This window comes from Salmo salar, chromosome 03, assembly GCF_965601325.2.
Source record: "Salmo salar chromosome 03, fSalSal1, whole genome shotgun sequence".
Classification (NCBI taxonomy): Eukaryota; Metazoa; Chordata; class Actinopteri; order Salmoniformes; family Salmonidae; genus Salmo; species Salmo salar.
Genome location: NC_138293.1, coordinates 25,076,813 through 25,090,420, shown reverse-complemented (window position 1 = coordinate 25,090,420; position 13,608 = coordinate 25,076,813). Strand labels below are relative to the sequence as shown.

The window sequence follows — 13,608 nt, the reverse complement described above, 5'->3', positions numbered from 1 at the left end:
TGATAAGAATGAACATTCAGTTGAATGTTCCGAGGTTATTTCTCAACTCAGAGGAACAGTTAATTGCCTCTACTGGCTTTTATCATGTGCCATCCGGTTGTTCTAGAATCTTCACACAGTATGGTTCCAAAAGGGACATTTATAACTATTATCTGATTTGAGTCATTTCTGCAGACCAGTGAGTCTCTAGCTCGGTGAGCTCCGGGGTGAAGTGTTCCTTAGGTACAGATCTAGGATCAGTGTCTAGGGGCAACTTAACCCTTCACCACCCTGCAATTTCAATCAGTTGTAAGTATTTGTCCTTTAAAGACCATCACACCTGGCCTCAGCTCCAGCTCCAGTTTCACTTGAACTATTTCACAGACAGCCGCTATGTCACAGTAATGTGATACCATATTATATATTTAGAGACAAACAGATGCCGGTGAAAAATATGACCAACCTTGACACCTAGAGCCTTTGGTGATGCTGCATGTCCATTAGACAAAGGTGGGTCAATGTGTGGGCATGAATTCACGTTGTTGCATTGGTTTCTATTGTATTTGTGTAAATGTTCTTATGTAATTCATCGAAATACTTAGGGTATCAATTCATAATAATCCAAACACTTTGGTACTTACAATAGATCTAACTTTATCCATCATTTGCTATTGTCTCTTGAAGTGTTGCACAATATGGTCTGAAGGCTATTTCTGATTGTGGTGTTTGTGGTTTTGTACTAGCTTAGGAGAAGTGTTAGCCTGCTGTTTTCTCACAAAAATATCTGTCTTTCCTTGTTCTTCAAATGGTAAGAACATTTCACAATGGTGCTGTATGCATAAGCCAAACCATGTAATGTATGTATAAACGATTAAATATGTTTTATTTTGTTTTATTTCAGACCTATCAATCCCTGTAAGGATGACCACATGTAGTGTTTTAGTAGTTAATGTGATGATGCATAAAATCATATTGTAACTAAAGTCTATAATCTCTTAATCCAAATTCACACTTCAAATAGACTAATAAAGGTTGGCTAATCTGATGGGAAATTTAATTCACTTCACAGATATGACTAGATCTGTTTTATTTTTTTATGAATTCCGGATTTTTCTTGGCATGAGCTCAACACTAAATCCAAACATTCTCTGGTTTCCTTGCAGCACATATTACTCCTGCTCAAGTGATTAATTTATTTCCACCGCTGCTACTGTAACATAAAAAAGTTTATAAAACAAAAAAAATGGTAGTGAAGGGGTGAGAGGCAACATGAGTGAGGGTCATGTTGATGTAGGTGATTAGCCCCAGACTGAGGAAGAGGGAATGACTCTCATTATCTCTCTCCATTCCATGATTGAGGAGCAAGAGAAGAGACACTCCCAAACTACTTCCCATTGGCCATAGGCCTTTCGGCGATGGAATTTAACGACTTGAAGGAAAGACTGTTGCTGCAGGAGCCACAGAGGCATTGGTTATAAGGGCCCTTTCTAACTCCTGATCTGAGCTTGTCAACAGGTGTCAGAGAGAGAAGCAATAGAGCGCCAGATTCTCAGGCTTTCAGAGGACGGAGTCACAGGGAATTGCAACGGTAAGTTAAACACTGCTTTCTGTTACCATTGTTTTATTATTCAATATTCATTTTGACAGGCTTTGTAATATGTGAATACAAATTTGTTGTGATTGTGAGTTTCGTTGATTAGTGATTGCATTTGATTTGACACATTTTTGTTCATAGGATGACCTGTTTAATATTTCACAATTATATTGTTTAATTTTCTTCTAACAAATGCAGGTATAGACAAGATTCCCACTTACTGCTGAAATAAGTAATTACAACAAAAAAGTCATACTTACAACGGAATAAATCATTTGCTATGTTACTCCTGTTTCAGGAGTCATCATAAGATACAGCATCTGATCAGGAAACTTGATTTTCATCAGAGCAAATGAGATGTTAACATACAGTAGTCCTTTAAACAAAGATATGAAATGATTATAACAACTTCCAAAGCTAAGTTCTTTCAGTAGAAGGTAGGCAGTAAAATAAATGAATGAAAGAAACAAAAAGCAATCTGTTGATAGATTTATTTTCATATTTTGCATCAACCCCCCAAAAATGACATGAGTTGTGACTAAGGCATCAAACACAATACGGTTAAAGGTCCATTTCCTTGTTTATTTGACAAAGTTCTTGAATAGTTTCAGTTTTTAAGGAAAATAACCTGCGTTTATTATACATTTTCCTATTCATGACCTTCTATTAACCTGCCTTCTCATCACAGACTAAACTCCAGCCTCTCTGGTACAAGACTGAACTGCCGGGCAGTCAAGCATGAGACTAACCACTGACACGTTATACCTCAGCTAGCCAGACATATCGCGTAGGGACATAGCTGACATTTTAGAATACTATTAGATGTCCTTACTATGGGCTTAACACAGGTTAACTTTTCATTGAAGGTGCTATTTTAGTTTCCAGGAAAATAAACAGTTGCAGGCTTCATAGACATTATGTACGGTCCTTGCAGGTCACTGAACTTGATGAAATGCTACTGTACTGGCTTAAAGTTGACTTGGAAGCAGTGATAAAACAAACAACAGATGTAGATCGTTGCCTGCATCTAGCCATGAATGGGGTGGTTTCTAATATGCGAGCATTACATAAGGCCAATGGAGTGACTTCTGGGCTCTTGTAACCTTATCAAGGTTTTTGTGGTTTGGATGGCAGGACCGACAGACAGAGCAGGGGGATATGAGTTTTAGCTCAGACTTACTCTAATTGCTTTCAGGTTTTTCTGCCTACAAGCAAAGGGAAATTCAACAAACGTTGCAAGTTTGCAACCACATAAAGACCATGAGCTCTGAGCTCATCCCAGGCTTGTTGGTCCAATTCAATTCCACTTGAAACGTAAAAGAGCAGACTGCCTTTTGTCTGTCTGTTGGTTAATGTGTCTCAGGAGAGGATGGGGCATTGCACACCATCTGTCCTTGCTTGCTTCCCTTCCTTTCTGTCTTCCCTGCACAATTATTTTGGAGGGAAATTAGGTCACTGTGAGGACCTGAGATTGAATGCATTCACAGTCTGAAGCATTTCTGGTTAGTGAGTGAGGGGACACTTTCTACCTCCTCTTATGCCATAAGTACACTGAGTGTACAAAACATTAAGGACACTTTCCTAAACCCAGCAGCATTGCAGTTCTTGACACAAACTGGTGCGCCTGGGACCTACTACCGTACCCTGTTCAAAGGCACTTAAATATTTTGTCTTGCCCATTCACCCTCTGAATGGTACACATGCACAATCCATGTCTCAATTGTCTCAAGGCTTAAGGTTCAACAAAGAGTAGAGGAAGCTCAATTTTACCAACCAGTGGAACACTGTTGAGCATCTACACTGAGTGTACAAAACATTAAGGACACCTGCTCTATCCATGACATAGACTGACCAGGTGAATCCAGGTGAAAGCTATTATCCCTTATTGATCTCTCACTTGTTAAATCCACTTCAATCAGTGTAGCTGAATGGAGACAGGTTAAATAAAGAAGGAGTGTTAACCGTTAGAGAGTCTATTTGAATAGCTGTTTCAAGTTTACTCTGAGCACTACTTGCTAGTCTGCAATGCATGCTGGAATTGTTCAGGTACTTTCCTGCCAATCCCGGTTGGAAGTCTATCAAACTTCACAGCTAGTCGACAAGTCTGCAAAGAAAATGGAGGCTGAAAAGGGGACAGACATTGTGTCTGACTATTTGAATCCCTTGTTATGTGAAGGTAATTCGCCTGTGTGTCAATGCCAACTTTGAGCGCGGAACTGAGGATACTGTTTTCTTGAAACTTTTGAGCCTGCCACGGCTCTGCCATGTCTGACACGCATCACATGGATTGCATCCCAAATGGTACCCTATTTCCTATAGGGTGGAATAGGGTGCCAGTTGGGACACAACCATGGATTGACATTGAGGAGAATCCTCAGGCTTACTAGTGTATCGTTCTTGCTTTCCTGCCCTGCAGAGATTTAGAAGTCCGTTGCAGCCATTTTGCTGAGCTGGAAGATGGCCACATTGGAATCTTCTCCAAGACAAATAAAAGTCTGAAAATGGCCAGCATCAAATAAAACCTTGACAGTGAGCTATAAAGGAGCTTGTTAAGGATCTGTGTGTGCCAGAGCCTGGTGCCATTCCACAGGGCTGTATAATGCTCCTGTGATGTGGGTTATTGTAAGGCTGTCATTGACTCGCTGGTCTTTCCCCCTGGTCTGATCTACTGTATTTCCTGGTTGCTGATACAGTGCCAACTACTGTAATTACTGCCAGAAAGTCAATGGGGCTGAATGGCCACAGCTGTGAAGTCATAGTCTGTCTCAATCTCTATGGTCTGGCTACTCTGACCTCAATTTTTTCACCCACTGAGTTTAATAGCAGACACAGGACTCCCAGCAAACATGGTGGAAATATGGAGTGGCACTAACAGAGCTCGCCAGCTTGTAGTCCTAAAACCCGGAAATGAGTTACCTCTGGTTCGTTCAGCCATCCCTATGGGGAAAATGAATGGGGAAAGAATAATGTTTTGTAATAAACACAGAAAACAAGGTCTGAGGTTAACACAGGCTTAGGAGATCTTAAACGTCTTGTTCTATTAGATAATAGCAGTCAGTTAACATTACCTTATGAATTATGAAGCCTTTATGCGATGTATGCGTTTTTTATTATTACATAAATTCTGATGATTATCTCATGGCACAAAACATATATGTTCTCCTAAGCCTGTGTTTACCATGGATCTTATTTTCGGGCATTTATCCCAAAACCCTACAAAAACAACATGAATTTTCCTCATAGGCTTTGTCTAATGAGCCATGGCGGAGTTATTTCTCTTTATACAGTTACTGTAAGTCATTAGCAACATAGCCAACATCATTTTTTCCAACATACTCAATTTTCACAAATCTTGAGCCACTGTGAACTCTACTATTGGATGGAAGCTTAATGCTAAGGGTTATTTGACAAAAATATAATTATTAAACAAGAATATGTTACAGAGTGCAGTGCGTTACATTTTGTAGACTTGACCCCTTGCCAAAGTTAAAAACAATTGTGTTGTTTAGGAGTGCTCATCAGAGAGTAGGCATTCCCTAATGGAAACATGCAACTACATCTTGCTAGCTCATGCTTGGTGCTGCCCACCTCCTTGCTTTGTGCTTCATTGGCTCCCATTGTAAATGACACAGCTGTCCTGTCTTGGTTTAATTATCATAATCTTTGGGCTAATGTTATTCATTTTCATTTAGGCTAATGTTAGCCATTTTCTTTTAGGCTAATGCTAACCATTTTAATTTAGGCTAATGATAGCCATTCAAAGGAACATTAGCCATTTACTTAAAGTAGCATGCTGGCTACTCAAAAGAGGTTCCACTTCCTGTAGGTCTGATAATGGAATAATGGCACCACAAAGAATTGTTGATTTTGAGCACACTTGTTGACATTTTGATGTTCCAGCCAATTCTACTTCTGTGTCCAGTGGGAGGCTCAGTCTGTTTCTTTCAACATTTGTAAGATTCTACATCTGTTTTTCTCTTCTTTGATGCTTAGAGATCCATGTTTAGATTTTTAGTTTCAAACTGGAAGTATTTTCAAATTGGACACTGCTACATATTTCAGTTGCAATGTTCCGATTGTATTTGTATTTATTAAGGATGGCAGCAGCTACTCTTCCTGAGGTCCAGCAACATTGAGGCAGCCTGTAGTATCAAAAACATCAACTCTACACCATGTGTCTGACAGCCAGCAGCATCTAAGCCATTATGTCAATCTCTGAACATCTTGACAAAGTCACTGATGTTGTAGGCTGCTTATGATGCCATAACACCTATGCCATTGCGCTTATCACTTTTAGGTTAGGCTCAGAAGAAGCTGGTGGGAGGAGCTATAGGAGGACGGGCTCATTGTAATGGCTGGAATGGAATAAATGGAACGGAGTCAAACATGGTTTCCATGTTTGATGTGTATGATACTGTTCCATTGATTCCATTCCAGCCATTACAACAAGCATGTCCTCCTATAGCTCCTCCCAACAGCCTTCTTTGGTTAGGCAACTTATTTTCAAGATCCCTCGGGTGACTACATGGGCAAGCCTCAGATAGCACCACGTGTCACAGCAGACACCAATGCAATTACTTCAGCCTGTAGATGAGGTTGTTAGTCTTGTATGATTGATATATTCATTGATGTAGATTTCTTTATACTGGTATACAATGTTACAGGAACCATCTATTTGCATCATTTGTTGTTCTCTCATATACACTTCCTTACGCTACGTATTTATTTGGACAATGAAGCTAAAACTCGTAATTTGTCTCTATATGCTATAATTTTGGATTGAGATCAAATGTTCCATATGAGGCGACAGCACTGAATAGGGATGAATATTTTCACAAAAATCTATCAAGTTTCAATCCTGGGAATAATTCATATTATCCCGAGATAATATGAATTATAACTATGCCAGGGTTTTCCTATGCCAGGGTTTTCCCCAAATAAGAGTGCCACCTTGTTGGCTTGGTTAGGGCACTATGTAAAGATTTCAGAGCAAAATAAACAGATATTTTGTAATGATAGAGTAACTATCTTTGATCACCAATGACATTGTTGTGAGTTGCAAAACAGGCCATTCATAAATTCTGAGCGTTATTATGTTCCTCAATTAATTCAGCGCATTTCAGCAGTAAGGCGATCTCAACACAGAGCACTCAGGACTCATCGTCGAATCATACAAAATTTGTTTAACTTCAGTCAAACAAAAGTCAAATGACCAAAGTTGCTAAGCTTGCTAGATAACCTCCTTCAACAAATGACAGAATACAGTGCCTTCGGAAAGTATTCAGACCCCTTGACTTTTTCCACATTTCCTTAAGTAAATTGTCATGGAAGTGAATTTGTGTTTATACAGGACCTCCCGCCCTCACCTACCTTCAACCAATCATGTCAATGCAGAGCTCTACACGGCACACCACATTGTTACAAAATGTGGGAGATGCACAGCAATGCGGTGCACAGCTCAATTTGGCCTCTGCATGCCTTCGGAGGCTCCTCAATTGCTTCACACCCTCCATACGGAGCCTCTGACCACATTTAATGATCAAGCATAAATTTCCTTTTATGTGTAGACCATGTATCAAAAAGAGAATGGCATGTCATATTCTATTTCTGGCCAGGCAACATCAGATACATGGGCTACATATAGTAAGACAGAGGGGTGCTGTTTCGCTCGCTCGGATGCTTTCTCCGGTGAGATACACTGAGTGTATTGGTTGAAAGAAATTGATAATAAGAAGATTGTGGGAGCTGTACAGTTAGATTTCAGTGCTGCCTTTGATATTATTGACCATGGCTTTTCAAACTCTGCCATATAGTGGATTTAAAGCTATCTATCTATTAGAACTCAGAGGGTTTTCTTTAATGGAAGCCTCTCTAATGTCAAACAGGCAGAGTGTGGTGTACCACAGGGCAGCTCTCTAGGCCCTCTACTCTTTTCTCTTTTTACCTGCAACTGGCATTAAACAAATCCTGTGTGTCCATGTATGCTGATAACCCAACCCATAGTGACAAAAAAATACCTTATTTACATAAGTATTCAGACCCTTTGCTATGAGTCTCGAAATTGAGCTCAGGTGCATCCTGTTTCGATTGACCATCCTTGAGATATTTCTACAACTTGATTGGAGTCCACTGTGGTCAATTCAATTGATTGGACATGATTTGGAAAGGCACACAGTTGACAATGCATGTCAGCACAAAACCAAGCCATGAGGTTGAAGGAATTGTCCGTAGAGCTCTGAGGCAGGATTGTGTCGAGGCAGAGATCTGGGGAAGGGTACCAAAACATTTCTGCGGCATTGAAGGTCCCCAACAACACAGTGGCCTCCATCATTCTTAAATGGAAGAAGTTCCTAGAGCTGGCCGCCCGACCAAACTGAGCAGTCAGTTTGGCCGGGCTATTTCACTGGCTGTTGAATAGTGTGTCCCACATGTCCCAGAGAAAGTTACAGCCTTATTCTAAAATGGATTTAAAAAATGTAATCAATCTACACACAATACCCCATAATGACCAAGCAAAAAAAGTTTTTTAGTATTCTTTGCTAATTTATTAGAAATAAAAATCTGAAATATCATATTTGCTTTATCTTGGCCAGGTCGCAATTGTAAATGAGAACATGTTCTCAAATTGCCTACTTGGTTAAATAAAGGTGAAATAAATAAATAAAATAAAAAATGTACATAAGTATTCAGACCCTTTATTCAGTACTTTGCTGAAGCACCTTTGGCAGAGATCGAGTCATCTTGGTTATGACGCTACAAGCTGTGGTGGAGGAATCAGAATTAGTTGGGTAACATAGATAATTAAGATGTTTTATTAGCATAATATGCTTATGTGAGATATTTGTCATTGGAATGTATCCTTTGGACTCTGGTGTCTTTTAGTTGCACCTTTCCCTTAGCTGGGGCTCAGTCACTTGGGGCCCAGAGAGGGGAGAGGTCAGACTTGTCTTTGACATATCTCTGTTGCTATGCAGAATATCAGACATGGAGGAGGACAAAATGGAACATTGTCTTCATATGTGAATGTGTCTTTACCTATTCTTAAACCATGTGAAGAGATGGCGTGATTAATGGGGAACCAATTATATGTGTCCACAATGTCTGTGTGCAAGTCACTCCCCTCAGTGAGCTTGTCCAGGAGTGGGATCAAGAGGGGGTTTACTTGAGATGGGAGTATCTAGAGTTGACAATTGATATATGCCATTGGATGAGATGGTGTTTTTGTACTATGAAGTACCAGGAACGAGATTAGAACCTCGTCATTAGGGACCAAACTGAACGATAATTTATAGTCTGGTTAAGGGATACTCCTTTCTCAAGTATAAGGTCCCTTTGTGAACAGTTCCTAAGATCTGTTGTTCGTCATGTATGTTGAGAGGGGTGGATCTTGGGTATAAAAGCTCTTTGTACTTATGTGTAGTCACTTTTCAATGGTTCATTAGAGATAGCGCATCATTGAAAGTCAAGTGCTTTTGCAAAAGCATATTAATTATTAAAGATGTAGTTTTAAGTATAACTCTGACTGGTGTGTGAAGTTTGTAACTCTCCTCATTTGGTAATGCAGACATTAGCCACCACAAAGCTTGGCACACTTGTATTCTTCTCTGCAGATCCTCTCAAGCTCTGTCAAGTTGGATGGGGAGCATTGCTGCACAGGTCTCTCCAGATATGTTTGATCTAGTTCAAGTCCGGGTTCTGGCTGGGTCACTCAAGGACATTCAGAGACTTGTCCCGAAGCCACTCCTGCGTTGTCTTGGCTTTGTGCTTAGGGTCATTGTCCTGTTGGAAGGTAAAGGTCCTGAGCCCTCTGGAGCAGGTTTTCATCAAGGATCTCTCTGTACTTTGCTCCATTAATCCTTGCCTCGATCCTGACTAGTATCCACGTCCCTGCCACTGAAAAACATCCCCACAGCACGATGCTGCCACATCATGCTTCACCATGGGGATGGTACCAGGTTTCCTCCAGATGTGATGCTTGGCATTCAGGCGAGGGGTTAAATTCGTAAGACCCATTTCAGTTGAAGGCATTCAGTTGTACAACTGACTAGGTATCCCCCTTTCCATTTCTCCTTCCAAAGAGTTCAATCTTGGTTTCATTAGACCAGAGAATCTTGTTTCTCGTGGTCGGAGTCTTTAGGTGCCTTTTGGCAAACTCCAAGCGGGCTGTCATGTGCGTTTTACTGAGGAGTGGCTTTCGTCTGGCCACTCTACCATAAAGGCCTGATTTGTGGAGTGCTGCAGAGATGGACTGTCAACTGTGGTACCTTATATAGACAGGTGTGTGCCTTTCCAAATCATGTCCAATCAATTGAATTTACCCTCAGGTGGACTCCAATCAAGTTGTAGAAACATCTCAAGGATGATCAATGGAAACAGGATGCATCTGAGCTCAATTTCGAGTCTTATAGCAAAGGCTCTGAATAGTTATGTAATTTGTATTTTATTTATTCAATTTTAGAATAAGGCTTTAAAGTCAAGGGGTCTGAATACTTTCCGAAGGCACTGTATCTCCTATATTCGTCAAAACTGAATTGATTTATACAGATACAAGGTCAGCTCATGAATAACAGAAACATGAAGAGTGGAAATAGTTTAAATATCAAGTTATCTTAAAGGGGACCAACTCTGTTGAATAAATATCCATATCTACTCTCACACTGTATGTTGATCACAAAAAAATTACTACCATTCCCAGTCTCCCCTATGAGACAGCACAGAGAAGTGGGGGAAATGTTATAGTGGTCTTTTGGCATGCATAGGCGGGAAACGAGCTTTGATAATGCAATTTATGGATTACAGAAAAAAGTTAGGAATTTTTATACAGGATTTGGGATTTGGGGTTTAATTGGGATTGGGACTGGATAGGAAAATAGACCATGCTCTAGGACAGGATAGAATTTTCCCTCATGCCTCTGAATTGTTAACAGAGTTCATGTCACTGACAGAGATGCCTATGTAGTGAATTGTGCATAGGCCTATCAAATGTCTGAAGAGTCACAACGAAAGCTCAAAGAGGCACATGGTCTGTTATAGGCTGTAGGGGTTTCCTGTAGTGTTTATTAACTGCATTCGGGTCGCGTGTGCATTCTGGCAGTGTCAATTATACGTGTGCTTTGAATTTATGGCAACTTGGTGTGAAGAAAATACGCTAGGCTAAAGGCTTCCACGTGACAACCTGTTTGGATAATGTGCTATTTTATTTTTTGTTAATCTGATGCTGTGTATTTTGTGAAATTGTATTAGTAGCGACATTGGAGGAAAATGTAATTTCCTTGGTTTTGTCTTTTTTTCTGGGGGTGTGGGGGTGGGCGAAGATTGTTCCTGGGACAGTTACCCAGTAGGGGAAACCGGGGATTGTTGTAACACTTTTTGCATTTTTTGTACATTTCTCAGAAATTGTTTGAGCTACTACATTCAAAATGTGTTAGGAACAACTTCCATCTGTCTGCTACAAATTGTTATAAGTATTAGGTCTTAAAATCAAACAGACAAGGAGTGAAATGTTACAATTTACCCCATCTCCCGGGTCAGTTGTAACAGGCCTTGGGGTGAAATATAACAGTTTGAAAAAATGCTTAAATCACGACATGCAACAAAATATTGAAAGGATTTATTGAGAACATGAGAACAACATTGCAATGTTTAGCATTTTGTTTTGCAGAAATAATAAAGTCATAATACAAATCATAAAAATTTGAATTATTTTTACACTCCATTAACTAGCCCTTCTCAACTAAACAACATCTGACAACTTAGCAACATCTGAACTAAACAACTGAATGTTTGTGGTGTGTGTGTGTGTGTGTGTATATGTGTATATGTGTGTGTGTGTGTGTGTGTGTGTGTGTGTGTGTGTGTGTGTGTGTGTGTGTGTGTGTGTGTGTGTGTGTGTGTGTGTGTGTGTGTGTGTGTGTGTGTGTGTGTGTGTGTGTGTGTGTGTGTGTGAGTGAATTTGAAAGAGAGCGGTGGTGTGTGTGTGGGAATGTTGGACATGTTCAATCAGAGTCACAGTTATGACAATGGTATGGTAGTGCTGGGGTACAGGCTTGGTGGGCCCATCATTTGCATTCCCAGCGATGCACCCAGATGTTAAAACTAACCCTGACCCAATTTTAGCTACATGTTAAAACTTTAGCATTGCTAACTTACATCAAATTAAACCTGAAATAAGTTTGGTGAATCGAACTACAAAGCAGGTGATGCCATCACAAAAACAAATTTGGCCCCAAAAATTACTTTCTTACCTCAAAATCAGATTTTTAGCAATAAAATGTGCAGAGTTTATCACAGGGTCTTGCTTCTTCACATGGGGGTTGAGGACTAAACTGAGCATGTGCAGAGTGAGTCACATGATTTTAGCTTGTTCCTGATTGGAGATATTAAGAGTGTTGCAACTATCCCGTCTTACAGCCTTCCCCGGTCTCCCCTACAGAATGATACAGTGACCTGCGGTGAAGTTGGTGGCTGGGAAAGCACGGGCTATTATCAAAGCCAGATTTACTCAGAAATAAACATTGATGAAGCCCAAGTTCACCATACAACAGATCGCTCCAACAACTAGAGTGACATAGGCAATTAACCGAAATTGACAAACAATTTTCACCAAATGTAAATACCAATGTAGCCAAGCAATAGCCTTCAATGGCCACATATTTCATATCATCCAACAACATGACACTGCTCAACTCAGCTCAGATTTATGTAACATCCACAGTTAAAACTTATAGGGGGCACATTTCATCCAAATAATTCGCAACGCAAACTCCATAACCTTTCACAATGGATTTACAATTATTTTAATGCTCGGGGCATGCAAACACACAATAATATGTAAGGTTCTAACAAAATTTCCATATCAACAATTGAAAATGCAGTTTAAACATAAAAAAAGTGTCTCATCAAAAATAAATTCTGAAACGCAATCAAAACAAACGGAAAATGCATTCAACAAGTTTGTATGGTCACAAGCTTGATGTAGTCATTAAGTGCTAGGAATAAGGGACCACATACTAATATTTTGACTACTTTAATACAAAGTGAATTTGTTCAAATACTTGTGACACCTTCAAATGCAGGGACTAGATACATCAATTGCCTTCATTTCTAAACAGTAAGACAGATATGTATGAAAATAGCCTCAAATAAAGTAAAAATAGCCTCAAATTATGTACTGTCCTCTCATATGAAACATTTGATCTTGTAATGAGTACAATGGGAGACAGAGAGCTGGTTTCAAGCGCAGGGCGCAGCAGGTGTTTATTGGGACCACAGGAGGAGGCAGGTAGCTGGGTCCAGGGACAGGCAGAAGGTCATACACAGGAGGAGGCAGGTAGCTGGGTCCAGGGACAGGCAGAAGATCATACACAGGAAGAGGCAGGTAGCTGGGTCCAGGGACAGGCAGAAGGTCATACACAGGAGGAGGCAGGTAGCTGGGTCCAGGGACAGGCAGAAGGTCATACACAGGAGGAGGCAGGTAGCTGGGTCCAGGGACAGGCAGAAGGTCATACACAGGAGCAGGCAGGTAGCTGGGTCCAGGGACAGGCAGAAGGTCATACACAGGATGAGGCAGGTAGCTGGGTCCAGGGACAGGCAGAAGGTCATACACAGGGACTCAAAAAAAAGGTAACAGTACAGGCAGGGAAAAGGCTAATAACATAGTCCGGGAGATCAGGCAAGAGGTTGATGACAGGAAATGTGACAGGCAAAAGTACAGGCAGGGAATAGGCAAAAAGGCATCGTTAGGGAGGATGGCCAAAACGACGATACACTGGAGGACTAAAACAGAAATAAACAACGCTCCGAATAGAATGTGTATCAAAACAAACAATACTTCACAATGATGGGGTGCAAAGAACTGAACTAAATACTGTATGTAAATGACATACAGGTGTGTGAACAAGTGATCAGAATTCAGGTGATTGGGATCTGGAGAGTGAGCTGCGTTCAGGGTGATCTATGTGTTGGAGAGTGTGAGCTGGAAAGTGGGCTGGAAAGTGAGCTGCGTTCAGGGGATCAATGTGTTTGAAAGTGTGAGT

At 40.5% G+C, this 13,608-nt stretch overlaps 1 protein-coding gene across 2 annotated transcripts in view; it reads left to right on the top strand.

Moving 5' to 3' along the window:
- The first annotated feature begins 1,325 nt into the window (after window positions 1-1,325).
- The window catches only part of LOC106599401 (tenascin-N), a 39,002-nt gene continuing 26,719 nt past the window's right edge, over window positions 1,326-13,608 (top strand). The window contains exon 1 of one of the 2 annotated variants that reach the window (XM_082973376.1): window positions 1,326-1,567. The gene's annotated coding sequence lies outside the window, so the exon portion shown is untranslated. The remainder of the gene's footprint in view (window positions 1,568-13,608) is intronic. The other variant, XM_082973375.1, reaches the window with a different exon arrangement.